This window comes from Grus americana, chromosome 2 (genome assembly GCF_028858705.1).
Source record: "Grus americana isolate bGruAme1 chromosome 2, bGruAme1.mat, whole genome shotgun sequence".
NCBI lineage: Eukaryota > Metazoa > Chordata > Aves > Gruiformes > Gruidae > Grus > Grus americana.
This window is the reverse complement of record NC_072853.1, coordinates 82,894,189-82,906,581: the sequence shown is the minus strand read 5'-3', so window position 1 is coordinate 82,906,581 and position 12,393 is coordinate 82,894,189.

Genomic DNA, 12,393 nt, shown 5'->3' with positions numbered 1-12,393 from the left:
ACCAAATTCTCACAGTGTTGTTCCCTCTCCCAGGATCAAAGGAACCAACCTCATTCAAGGTAAAATAAAAATCAGGGAAAATTTCTTAATCTCTCAGCCATTTCTTTCCTTTCTATAGACTAGAGGATCACATTCCTCCCATACACCAGCACCAAACATTTGTCTTTCAGGCTACCAATATATTTCTCTTCTGTGGAAAAGACCTCAGAATAGCCTGGACCGGTATAGCGCTTCCAAATCAAAGGTTTTTGATGATTCCCCAATCCAAATATTTCAGATGAAAAAGTACGTAGAAAAGCCAAAATCCCTCCCAGCTGCCCTTGAAATGACCAGCCAAGTCATTGCGTAGCTGTGCAATCACCCTTTCAGTCTAAACAAGCCACCTCCAAAGTGCTAGCTCAGGAATTCCTTTCCAAAGGTACCGTCTAACAAATGTGCCGGGCAAGTCTGGTGCAGTCGGTTACCTGCTATCAACTATTTGGCAACTCACTGTTTACACAGTACAGTCTGGTTTCTGCTTGGAGACAATACCTACTGTAGTCAGACTACACATTGTAAATAGAAACAAAATTCCCCAAGGGGACCAAGGCAGCGCAACACTTTGCTTTTAATTATTTGACTAAATTAACCAGTTCCTATTGTCTGGGATTTGATTTGTTTTCTACTAATCCCCTTAATAATTCAGTCTTCCTCACACATACAGCTCACAACGACCATGCACAAACCTGTTGTATAAAGTGAAATAATGCCTTAAGACTAATAATTGATAAGGTATCATCAGAGTATTATCAACTGGCAGTCTGGCAGTTTTATTAATCTATATAGTACACATAATTTTATTACCTTTGCTTCTTGGAGTTCTCATCCAAAACCTCATTAGGCCTATAAGCATGGCATATCTGAGAATCTAACCTGTTTACAGCTGATTAAATAGTATTTCCTGTTTTCCAGGTTTCTTTTCTTTGTGGGGAAACAACAGATTTAAGCCCATCCTGGTGAGTAACTCCATAAGAGTGTTCCTGCTCTTGTACTAGGGCCCGTATTTCTGAAGATAATCCAGCCTCTCCTCTACTGAACATAGCCCATGAGTTTTACATAAAAATATCATGAATGAAAACAGACAGGGCTTAGTTTTATTTGCAAGATATAAATAAAACTCTGCAAAAACAAAGTTGAGAACACACACACACACACAGTGGTTTTATTTATATGTTTACAAAGAATACAGTGAGCTTTCTAATCTTATGAGGTGACCATGGGACACTCTGCAGGGGAGTGAAGTGATTGCTTGCAGAAAAGAGAAAAAATATTTTATTTTTGCTATGTGTTAATATATTTTGTTTATGGCATGCACTTAGTCATTTGAATACTGAGGAAGTAACAATACAGCATAGAGTCAGAAGAGCCAGAATGCATTTCTTGAGTTTATTTCTAGCATATGGTGAAAGTTCACAGTCTAGCTCAGAAAAGGCATTTAGCTACTTCCAATTGCTTAATATCAGCTCGTCCCTGCCTATTGAATAAAAAGGTAGGTTATGCCCTGCAGGGGTTGAAAAATGTCCGTCTCCATAGTTCTGTTGTGCGATTGCAGGGGATAATGGGAAGCTCCTCTTTTTTTTTTTTTTTAATCTTCCTGTAACTAAAAATACCTTAAACCAAAATAATAGCTGCAGATAGCTTTTTAAAGCTGTCTCAGAAATGAGGCTTTTCATGGCCAGTTACTGATGTCATTTTGCTTAGCAGATTATTTTCACCTTAGTCATTATTTTAGTCGTATGGTGCAAACTCAACCATTAGTAAAATATCAGTCCTGAGGCGATTCATGACTGGGACTTTTCTGGCCGCATCAGGAGGAAAAAGTGTGCAAAACTGTGGACATTTATATCCTGGATCACAGTTCTACAGGAATGGTAAAATACTCCAGCGGCACGGTACCAAAGGCTGTAAGTGCCTCTGATCTTACTGTGACTAGCAGCATCGCGTGCAGCAGCACTCTGTTTCTCTAGAGCACACCGTAATGCACAATTCCAGGAGCATAAGCTCAGTACGGACCAGCACACGTTACTGCATTACACCAGCGGGGATTTTCTTTCTTTCTTTGCTCCCTGCTGCTTTTCCCTATTAGCCTTGTTGCTCTGCTCTGTTAGGTCTGCACGCCTGTCAAGTTCCTATCTCTGCTAACTCTCCACGTAAGGATAAGACTGGGAGGTTTTCATGATTCCCAGCCTTTGAAACACAACACGTAGGAGGTGTGAGGAGAAGAAACAGTAGAGAGCTAAATTAGCACAGAACGAGGAAAATTGCGACCAAAAAAAAAAGGCTAGGAAAAAAACAAACAAACAAACAAACAAAACCTATGTGTGCTCATGATTCCTCTGCAGCTCAGTGTATTTTTCCAGATGATGGATTGCTCCAATTTAGAAGATGAACAAACTCAAGCCAGTGACCTTCAGCAATATGCTCAAGGTCCTTCAAGCCGTACTGAAATCCCACTCTTCCCTTCATTGATGGACATCTAGACCACATCTTAACGGAACAGACAGACAAAGAAAGTTTTAACTATTTTGTGTATTTTATACAATTTTTAGAACAAAAAATTTCAAACCACATGGATAGGCCTGTTCCCAAACCTGGGGTACAGTTATTTAAACATTCAGAGGAGTTGGACCCAGGATTTTGTGTCTGCCTTAGTATAGCAAAGGCCTCAGCTTTGAAACACACATTCAAAGAATTCAAAATAGACTTAATTCATGGTTATGTAACTAAATTATTTTACTTTTAATTATGCAGTAAAACTTTGTTGTGAAGAACTTTAATCCTTGTTAGGAAGTTTTGCGTTTTGACAGCTTGTGTCACCTGATTAGCACAGAAGAAGGTGAATTGTGGGCAAGCAAGTTGACTAGCCTGTTTTTGCTGAAAAGCTAAGCAGATAAATAGTTAATAGATTTGATTTTTATGTTATGTTCATTCAGTTTTATTGTCAGCTTATTCACGTCACTAATGTCTCTAACAGACATAATTCAGTTACCTGGTCATGATTAATTTGCAAAACCCAGAAAAAAAATTAAAAAAGTCACCTTTTAAATCAGAATCATAAATATTAAATGTGAAGTTAAAAAAAAAATATTTATCAGATGAAAGCCAAGACTCTAAAGATCAATAATCAAGGAAGAAATGGGCAAGTCAAGAAACATGCCAAAGTCTGAGCAGAAGTTAAGGTCTATACTGCATAGAGGGCCACCCAAACCTGTTTTCAACTTCCCCACCCCACATCCCCCCATGAGGCAACAGGTCAAAACACTCCTTAAAATCATACAAAAAGTGACAAGACATTACCTGGGAATCAGAAGGGATCATGATATGATCCAAAGCCATAGTGACAGCGTTTAACAGTGCTTGCTTTCCCTCATAAAGCATAGATTGAAAAGTTGTGAGCAAAATCTCTGTCAAGAATGAAACACTGAATATTGTCAACAAATTAGAACATTTCCCAAGCACTGCATACATTGCCTACATAACCTGTGTATAACACATGGCCATTTCGTTTCTGCCCATGCACGTACTTTGGCCTACAGACTTCTTCTTTTCACTGTGTTTGACAGTGATCTTGGAAGCATTCCAGTTGCTCAACAACATGTATGAAGGGATTTGACCTTCTGGCACAAACCACAGCAAAATAAACAAAAAAACAGAAGCTGAACTTTGAAATTATCAACATTCAAGGCTGAGTATGAAGCCAAACACTGTCAGCCCTCAGTCCTAATGTCCATAAAGGACTATAGACAGTTTCACCCAGGAAAGGAATGAAATTAAGGTAATGGTTTTCTAACTCTGATAAAAGAGTGACCTATCAATTAAGAAAAGTCCAGGACAGGTTGCTCAAAACTAGCAAGCTTAGTTTCAGAGGCCACAAACAGAATTTCTGCAGATACAGAGTTATACAATACTTTGGAGGCATTGAAACGTTTGGGTTACGATTTTGTATTCACTTGCTCTTTCGAAATCTCATTAACAATGCTGAATGACTATCAGACAAATGTGCAAGCCTCTCCTGTACATTCTCTTACTGTTTCATTAAAGCAATTGTGTATAGGTTTCCTAAATTCCATGGTAATTTAAAAATTTTTTTTATAATCAAGCTTTTTGTATGAGGACTGAGTTTAAAATTTTGACCACTAAGTTACCACACTTGCAATCTCATCTAATAAAGACAAGCAACATGACATGATTTATTCAATCAGTCCACCTTTGACAGGACACTTTAATTTGAACTTGACTTCCAAAGCCTGCTTTTGGACAGCCCACAAGCAGAAAAAGTGACTGTGTTCCTCAGGAACTGAGTATTTGCCAAGTTATGGCTCAGCACCTAATCAAGGGATAATTAATAAACCAGAAATTACATCAAGAAAAAGAAATTATTTTTCAGAAAACTTTAAGGGGCCAAACTCATCTTAAAGGGATCCATCCCATATAGCAACAGAATCCTGTATGAACTTCATATGTGTCCAGAGCCATACACGGTTTAAGGAAAATATAGGAAGTTATGTTAGTTCTAATTTAAAGTAGCACATAATGTCAAACAGACAGAAATTCAGCTTCCATGCTATAGGCAAGACTTAAAGAAGATAAGGACGCTATTAAATTGTCTGTGCTCAACACACTTGATTTTATCCCAATATTTGTTGTCATCATGAAATCTAAAAATGAAGATCAAGCTTGAACAGGTTTGATAATAATACAGAATTCTCAAGGACATCTCAGCCTAACACAGACAAGGTCAGAATAAGTCAAACCAAACTTCTGCTGTCAAAGCTTGAGTTCAAAGCATATTGAACATAAAAACATAAGACATATACAAGCTGTTCATGTGAATTCAGGCAGTAATGGCTGTACACCTTATTGGAAGCCTTCTTTTGAAGACTCCAGTTGGTGCTCTGCTTCTGCTTATTAGTTGGGGGCAGGGGAAAACATGTTCTGAATAGCAAGTATGTTACACAAAAGATGGAGCTAGGAGAATGGAGAAAGACTAATGCTGCTATGTCCACTAAAGAAAAACAAAATGTGCTAATTGGTTTTGTCAGAAGACAGAAGCAGGTGCTCTCTTCAGGGCTTTAACAAAGACCTGAAGGCTCTTTGGCTGATTTGTGGTATGATCTCCATTGGCAACAGATTATCAGGCTACACAAGGGGCTGCTAAAGGAATACTCAGTCCTCATTGTTATACTATGTGCAGAAAATAGATGAACATGCTTGAAATAGAAAATTATTAGCTTCATTATGAATTTTTTTATGGTCTTGTTCACTACAATATCTAAATGCTGGAGAAAAATAGAATTTATCTTCACATTTCTACCGCCAGGAAAAGGGAGGAGGGCTGAAGTTTGAAAGGCAGCAGGCCTTAACCCAATTTAGAGATTGGCAACCAAAACATTTACAGGAGTGCTACCCAGAGATGAGTAGTATCTGTTTTTTCAGAGTACTTATCATAGCTACTTCTGGGCCCGAGTCTCAGTTTCTGATGGGTTGTGTAGCAGCTGTGTATATTTAGCACTTTCTTTGAAACTCTGCCTTATAGCTAACAGGAGTAAGTTAAACTTGTCATGACAGAATTCTCCTACACAGGAGCCAACTGCTTTAATCTAGTAATACCCTTTTTATTCCTGTGAGCCCTTGCCTCATTCTCTGAATGTCCTCCACGTTCGATGTAAGCAACACTGAATTTCTGCAGCAATAAATGAAACCTAGTCCATATACAAAGATGATAAAATTATAAATTAATATTACAAATACCAATCAAAATGTTCTTCCTTTATGTGTTTCATAATGGTGTACAAAAATGAAAGGGTAAAGCATCTTTACTTTGCAGCAACTATCCTTCCATAGAGCCATCCATACAGCATGCTGAATGAGGTAGAGCCTAACTGAAAAAAAAAAAATGTCATCACATGATTAAATACGAGATGATATGAACAAATTCAAGTTAAGCTGGTGATGTTTCATGGAAGTTAAAAGCACAAACTATTTAATTATGTGGCAACACAGTGGCATTGAATCATCAGTGGGGCTTTTATATTTAACGGCATAAATCTCTGAGCAAACAGTCAGAGCTGGCAAATACCTCTGAATTGAGACTAACTTTATAGTTCTAATTGTAAGGAAAAATAGGAAAGCATGTTTTAGCAATGACCTACTCATACACTTGCTGATAGCATGTCAGGGCCTTGAGCACACTCCCTCCTTCTAGAAGTGTAGCTGGCTACGCAAGGCCAACTTTCTGATAAGAGCCATTGTGAAGAAAAAGCTTTGTGGGGAGGTCTCAGCAAGGGCTCCCCCCTTCCTTTGGGAGCTGCTTTTAGCCGTGACTCTCACCACTGGACTCCACCTGGTTTATGTCACAGCCGTGTAGTAGTCATGCCTGTGCCTGGCCACGCAGTCCTTTGACCAGGACCCCTGATCCTGACCCATGATGGTTTTACCACCCTGGGAACTCATCACTTTGGACTTGCCCATCAACCTGGACCACATCTGACTTTATTTTTGCCAGACCTGCTCTGCTCTTTGAGAATTGTGGGACTGCACCCCGTTGCGGAGGGCATGGCCCTGCCGGGCACCCGCCACCACAGCCCCTGCCATTGAGGAGCAGCCCACGTTGCCCCTGACTGAAAGTGTCCCAGACAATTTGTGCTTTCTGGCAGTCACAGAAGGAGAACAGACTTCTCTTCCCAGTCCACCCAGTCCTTTTTACCAAACTTCTCTTCCTAAGTGTTTACACCTTCTGGCTTTTGCTCCCTTTGTTTCAGGATCAAATATTGTCTAGATGGAAGGAGAAGAGCGGGAAGGGGAGAGGGACTCACTAGCAGCACAGGAGAGACAAGATCTCGGTTTGATACCAGCACACCCTCCAGCTCAAACTCTTGCCAAGAGCCATCCCAGAGAAAGTGTAGTCCCTTGCTGGTGCACTCCTGGTTTCTCTCTTTAAATTGTACTTATGCGGTTCACGGTAAGTTAGGAGCTATTAGAGAATTCAACATTGCAGTAAAAGGCTGTTAAACTGGAGAAAGCTGCTTCTGAGCACATGAAGACACAGTTTAGCCAAATTTGCAAAATATAGAAAAATACAAGAAACATCCAAGAAATCAATCAACATTTTGCAACAAAAATGTTTAGAAGATATAGGGGCATGAGGCCCATTAACTGCCATCCTCAGCTGTGCTGCCATCTCTACTATGGAGTTAGGGAAAGCCCACATTTTACGAATAACAAGGACTCATCCAAATGCTTACAAATAGGAAACATCATGACTGTAAGCCACTTTCCTTTCTTTATGAATACATTTTAATATATTCTGTGGCTATTGAAGTAGAGCTATTTCTAATATAAGTTAATATCTCACAAGTTTCTTTAATCGTCTCGTGTTATATCCCTTCATTCTTATCTTTATGCATTTAAAGTAGGCTATCTGCATAAGATATGTTAGAGACACATATCAGTTAAGAAACATATTAAAGTCACCATCATCATTCTTTGCCCAGCAGTCGACTGTTTAAGGCATTACAGTTTTGACCCCGTTCTGACTGTAGAACTGTGTCACAGGGCAGAAAATACTTTCACCAAATTTCCTGGGATCAGTGACTTTTGCAAATCTCTTGTATGAACAAATAAAATCAGATGCTTTCCTTATTTACTTACATTCTAGCTCTCATTCAAACCCCAGAAGAAGCCTTGCTTCCCAGTGATTTTGATGGCAGCCACAGAAAATGAAGACAAGAGAATTCAATATATATTTTCTCACAATCCAAAAAGTGAAGGGCATCCAATGAAATTTCCAGGTACCGAATTTAAAACCATGTTACATAATAGGCTAACTCACTGACACAGTAAGCTGTTGAGGCCAAAAGTCTGAAAGAGTTCAGAAGAGAACTGGACAAAAATCACAGAAGACAGGTCCACTAGAGGCTTTTAAACACAATGGACAAATAACAGCCTCTGGCTCAGAAAGTCTGCCCTGTTAAATGCCCTAAACTGAGAGGTTTCAAAGGAGTATTGTTCCGCGCCTGCCCCGATTCTTGTTCTCCCTCTAAGCACCATCTATGAGCTACCATCAAAATAGGAGACAGCAAGCTAAACAGACCTTTAGTCTCAGCCTTCATGACGTGCTGCTTTGGAAGAAAAAAATCTTTGAAAATGAGTGCATTTTTTCCCATTTAGTGGCATATTTTAGTTAAAGTCTTTAGTGTCATGGTTGGGCGTAATAACCGAAGAAGAAAAACATGAAAAGAAATAGTAAATTTAATCAGTAAATATGTATTATTTCAGTAAAATTGAAGATATTGCTATTGCTTGAAGAAAATAAAATCAGATGGCAAACACAGGATTGCAAAAGCATATCATGTCAATGTTAAATATGCATAAAACTGTCAATTATCATTACACCTGGAACAGATGGTGAGACTGTTAATCATTTTATAGCAATAGTGAATTTACTGCCCACAGCAAAATGTAATGTTCCAATTAGCCTTGTGCTCTTATAATAATAATAATAATAATAATAATAATAATAATAATAATAATAATAATCTCAATGCACTTCGTTTCAATGATCTCAAAGCCCTTTCTTCTCAATTCATCCCTCACAGATATTTGAATATCTTTTTATTCATTTTAGAACAAAAGACAGAAATGCTACAGGATGTGATCACATTTACAGAAGTTTATTTCTTCATGAAGTGAAGACCACATTCACATGCATGAGACACAGCTTCATTTCCAGCCCTTATTCCACTGAAAACACTGGAACTGTTTACGCAAAATTACCTGATTGTAGATGTTGAAAATTCAGTCTCACACCCTCTGAAACCGTTGCAACTCATAAAGCACAGGCCATATCATCAGATGGTACAGACTTGCACAAATTCATTGGAATTGGTTGGAACTGCGACAAATACAAAAGTGGAGGAACTCCAAATTTTCATATGATGAAGTTATAGAAAATGTTCAAGTTACACTGTCATTTTCTGTTTCTGTCTCTCATCAGTATTTACACTGTCATGGGAATTTGAGGGTCTAAGAGTTGTGGCAGTTTTTCTTCAATTACATACTAAAACATTCCATGAACGATGAGGTTTCTATGTACTTCTGGCACACTTCTGTCTGGATAAAATAGTAAACCAAATAAAAGTAAAGCTAACACTAGCAATAAACTAAATGACCATATGCGTTTTTAAAACCACATAGGATCCTGAGCCTCTGACCTTTTCGCTCTCGTAACCAAAGGTCCCAGCTTTCAATAACAGCTCTTGAAGTTCTTCATCTGGAACACCCCAAAGCTCTACCTGCAGGAGCACGTGCTGGGGTGTGGGCTCACTGGTGGGTCTGGCTCAGCAGGGACCATGTGGGGAGCTGGAGACCGGCCCTGCTGCGGCGTCACAGGGGCTGATGGTTCTGGGGGGCTGACATGGGGTCCTGCGCCGTGGGGTGTGTGGAGGGGAAGAGCTCCAGTGGGGCTGGACAGGGACAGTCAGGGCTAACAGTGCCCTGGGGCCATGACACAAGAGGGAAAGTCATATACCTATTGTCATGAGATCCCCAGGCTAACTCCAATCCTTGTTAAAAGTGCTTGGGGCAAGCATCCCATCCCCTTTCTGATACAGAACATGTGCTAGCTGCAGACACTACTTTTCCACAGAGTAACCTGGCCTTAAAAACGACCATCTTAGTAGCAAAAGCATTGACCTCATCAGAGACTGAGTACCTGAGTGCAGTAAGACTCTCGCGGTAACCCATTGATCATTCATTCCACTTGCTGCCTATTCTTGAGAGCAATACTGCATATAATATTCATGTAACTTCAGCTGCAGGGATTTCTAAAAATAAAGTATTTTTAAAGAAATCATTCTCAGTCCTCCTCTGCAATTTCAGTAGTTAAAGTCCCACCAGTCAGGTGACAGGTTTCAGTTCCCAACTGAGAAATTTAGTGTAAGTTTCATATAAAATGCTACTACAATTCCAGACTGCCATTTCGTTTCCTGATAGGTCCTAGATCATTGCAGTAGCCTTCAGAACTCATTTTCCTATTTGTTTCATTGAGACTTTGCGTTCCATGGCCTTAGTCAAGGCTTTTTTGGAGACTGCCAGGCCATGGCTGTACTTGCTGGCCCCTAGTTCTCTTTTCATCCCATGCTGCTGTCTCTAGCAGGCTTCTACGCACCAGGATATTGCTACAAATGCCAGTTTCTGCCCCACTGCAGATCGAGTGCCTCTGATCCCTGCCTCCTTGCCTACGATTACCACAAAGGACAGATTTTCCCAGCTTGTGCTCATCCTACCTATACAAAACTACCATGCAGCACATTGTCTTATTCCACTTATTCCAAGAGTGGTCAAATGTGGATGACTGAAAAAGGGTGAAGAAAAAGGGAAGACATGTAGTAATGCCCTAAATATTTACCAAGTCACTATCAATTTGCAGACTAGAGACTTCCTGAGTCAGAATTGTTATCTTTGTGTGCAAGAGCCCACAATGGACTTCTCTTCCACAAAATATAGGTTTCCAAATTTTGATCCTATGTGCACTTTTAGCATGAACATAATCCCACAGCACAGGTTTCTACAGATTTATTGTGTGTTTTCCAAGGCATTGTCTCCTTTTTGTTTGGTTTGATCTTGACACCTGATAGCTTAATCTAATGCCACCCGGTTTGTGTACTGGAAAAGGAAGTGCACAGTTGTTCCATGCTTGCCCTCTGCTCTGGGTAACTGTGTATAATCAGATACTGGTCCTTGAGGCATCTAGGTTGAAGTTGGCTGGGATACTCTTATACTTTTCTGTAATAGAATCCACGCAGGTAACATAGTTGTACCAAAGTGGCCTGCAACTTCTAGACTAGCTGTACTGACTGAAAGCAGAGATCTGGAATCTATTAAAATTTTTTGGAAGTTCTCTTTGAAAGGCTTGCAGTTTTTTCCAAGAGGATGCCTGTAATAGAAGGCAGAGACGGTTTGGTCTGCTTTAATCCTACCTGCCTTTCCCTGTTCTCTTCCTTGGGGAGTAGGTGGGAGGAGATCATCACAAGCCAGTGTCAATAGGATGTTAGAGGTTAACAAGATAGATATGGATCCATAAACTCCAGAATGCGGTGAACATAACTTATATGACTTGACAGAGTGGTTCCCCTCCCCTTACCGACAGTATTCAAGAGAGGGCTGGTGAAGGATACCTGAAGGGCTGTTACACTGTGCCCCTTGATCACTACTCACTAACCCAGTTAGATGCCCTTGCGTGGGGTCTATTCTTTTCTTACCAACCTGTGAGCCTGGCAATTAGGTAGGAGTGCAGGCTGCAACAGAAGGGGACAGTATAATGCAGTGAAGACAGAGAGGGGAGGAAATGGATGCAACGGAGAGGCAAGGCTGAAACAGTTGCCTCAAGCAGCCCACTTATGTAGATAGGTTGCTCACCTGCAGAGACCCAGCAGTAGAAAAAATTTCTGGATGGGGATTCTGTTTTCTCTTTCCTGCAGAACAGGCCAGATATCTCATCTCAGTCCTCTCTTTAATAACACGTGATATAACTCTTGCCAGACTTATCTCTCACTCGCAATTTTGCTGATTTTTTTTTTCCTTATTATTCAAATTTGCTTTTTTTACAGCATGTAACAGAATTGCATCAAATTTTTTTAGGACCATTCATCTGTCAATCTGTCAATTCCTGTTTAAAAGATCAGACTGATGACAGACAATCATTTCAGAAGCAGTGCAGTGCTAAATTAGACCTTTCCAATAGAAACTGAAGTTCCCAATGAAGCACTACACTTGCATTCTGCCCTCAGAGACTAACACAACTAACTTAACTAACATAAGATGTGAGACCTGCAAGCTTCTCATAAATAACATCCAACTGCTTTATTTAAAATGGAATTATCTGAAATTTAGTGAAAATCTGCTATGCAAACACACATTCTTACTACTGTACATGAAACTGATCTTGGGTATTTAGACACAACTAGCAAGTATTGAACAATTTAAATATGATCATCAGACATTTGTCAGATGGGAACCTTTCAAAGAGCTTAGCATTTCTACAGCTAACCAACTCACAAAAGAGATCAGGGACTTCCCTTGGATTTAGGGGACATAAATGTGACACTCAAAATAAAGAACAGTGAAAAAACTGCCTTATACAGATGAGCTTGTTACCAACCGTCATGAAACATTTCGGAGAGGCCAATTCCCAAACTAGTGGGCAGGTGTAAGGTAACCTGAAGTAACAAAATATGCTTCAGAAATCATCATTTATTAGGACAGAGAAGAGTTCCTATAGAAATTACTGTTATCACTGAGCTGGGGTTCAAGCTGATGCTAACGTCACTGCTGCCTCTAGGAAGCCAAAGAATC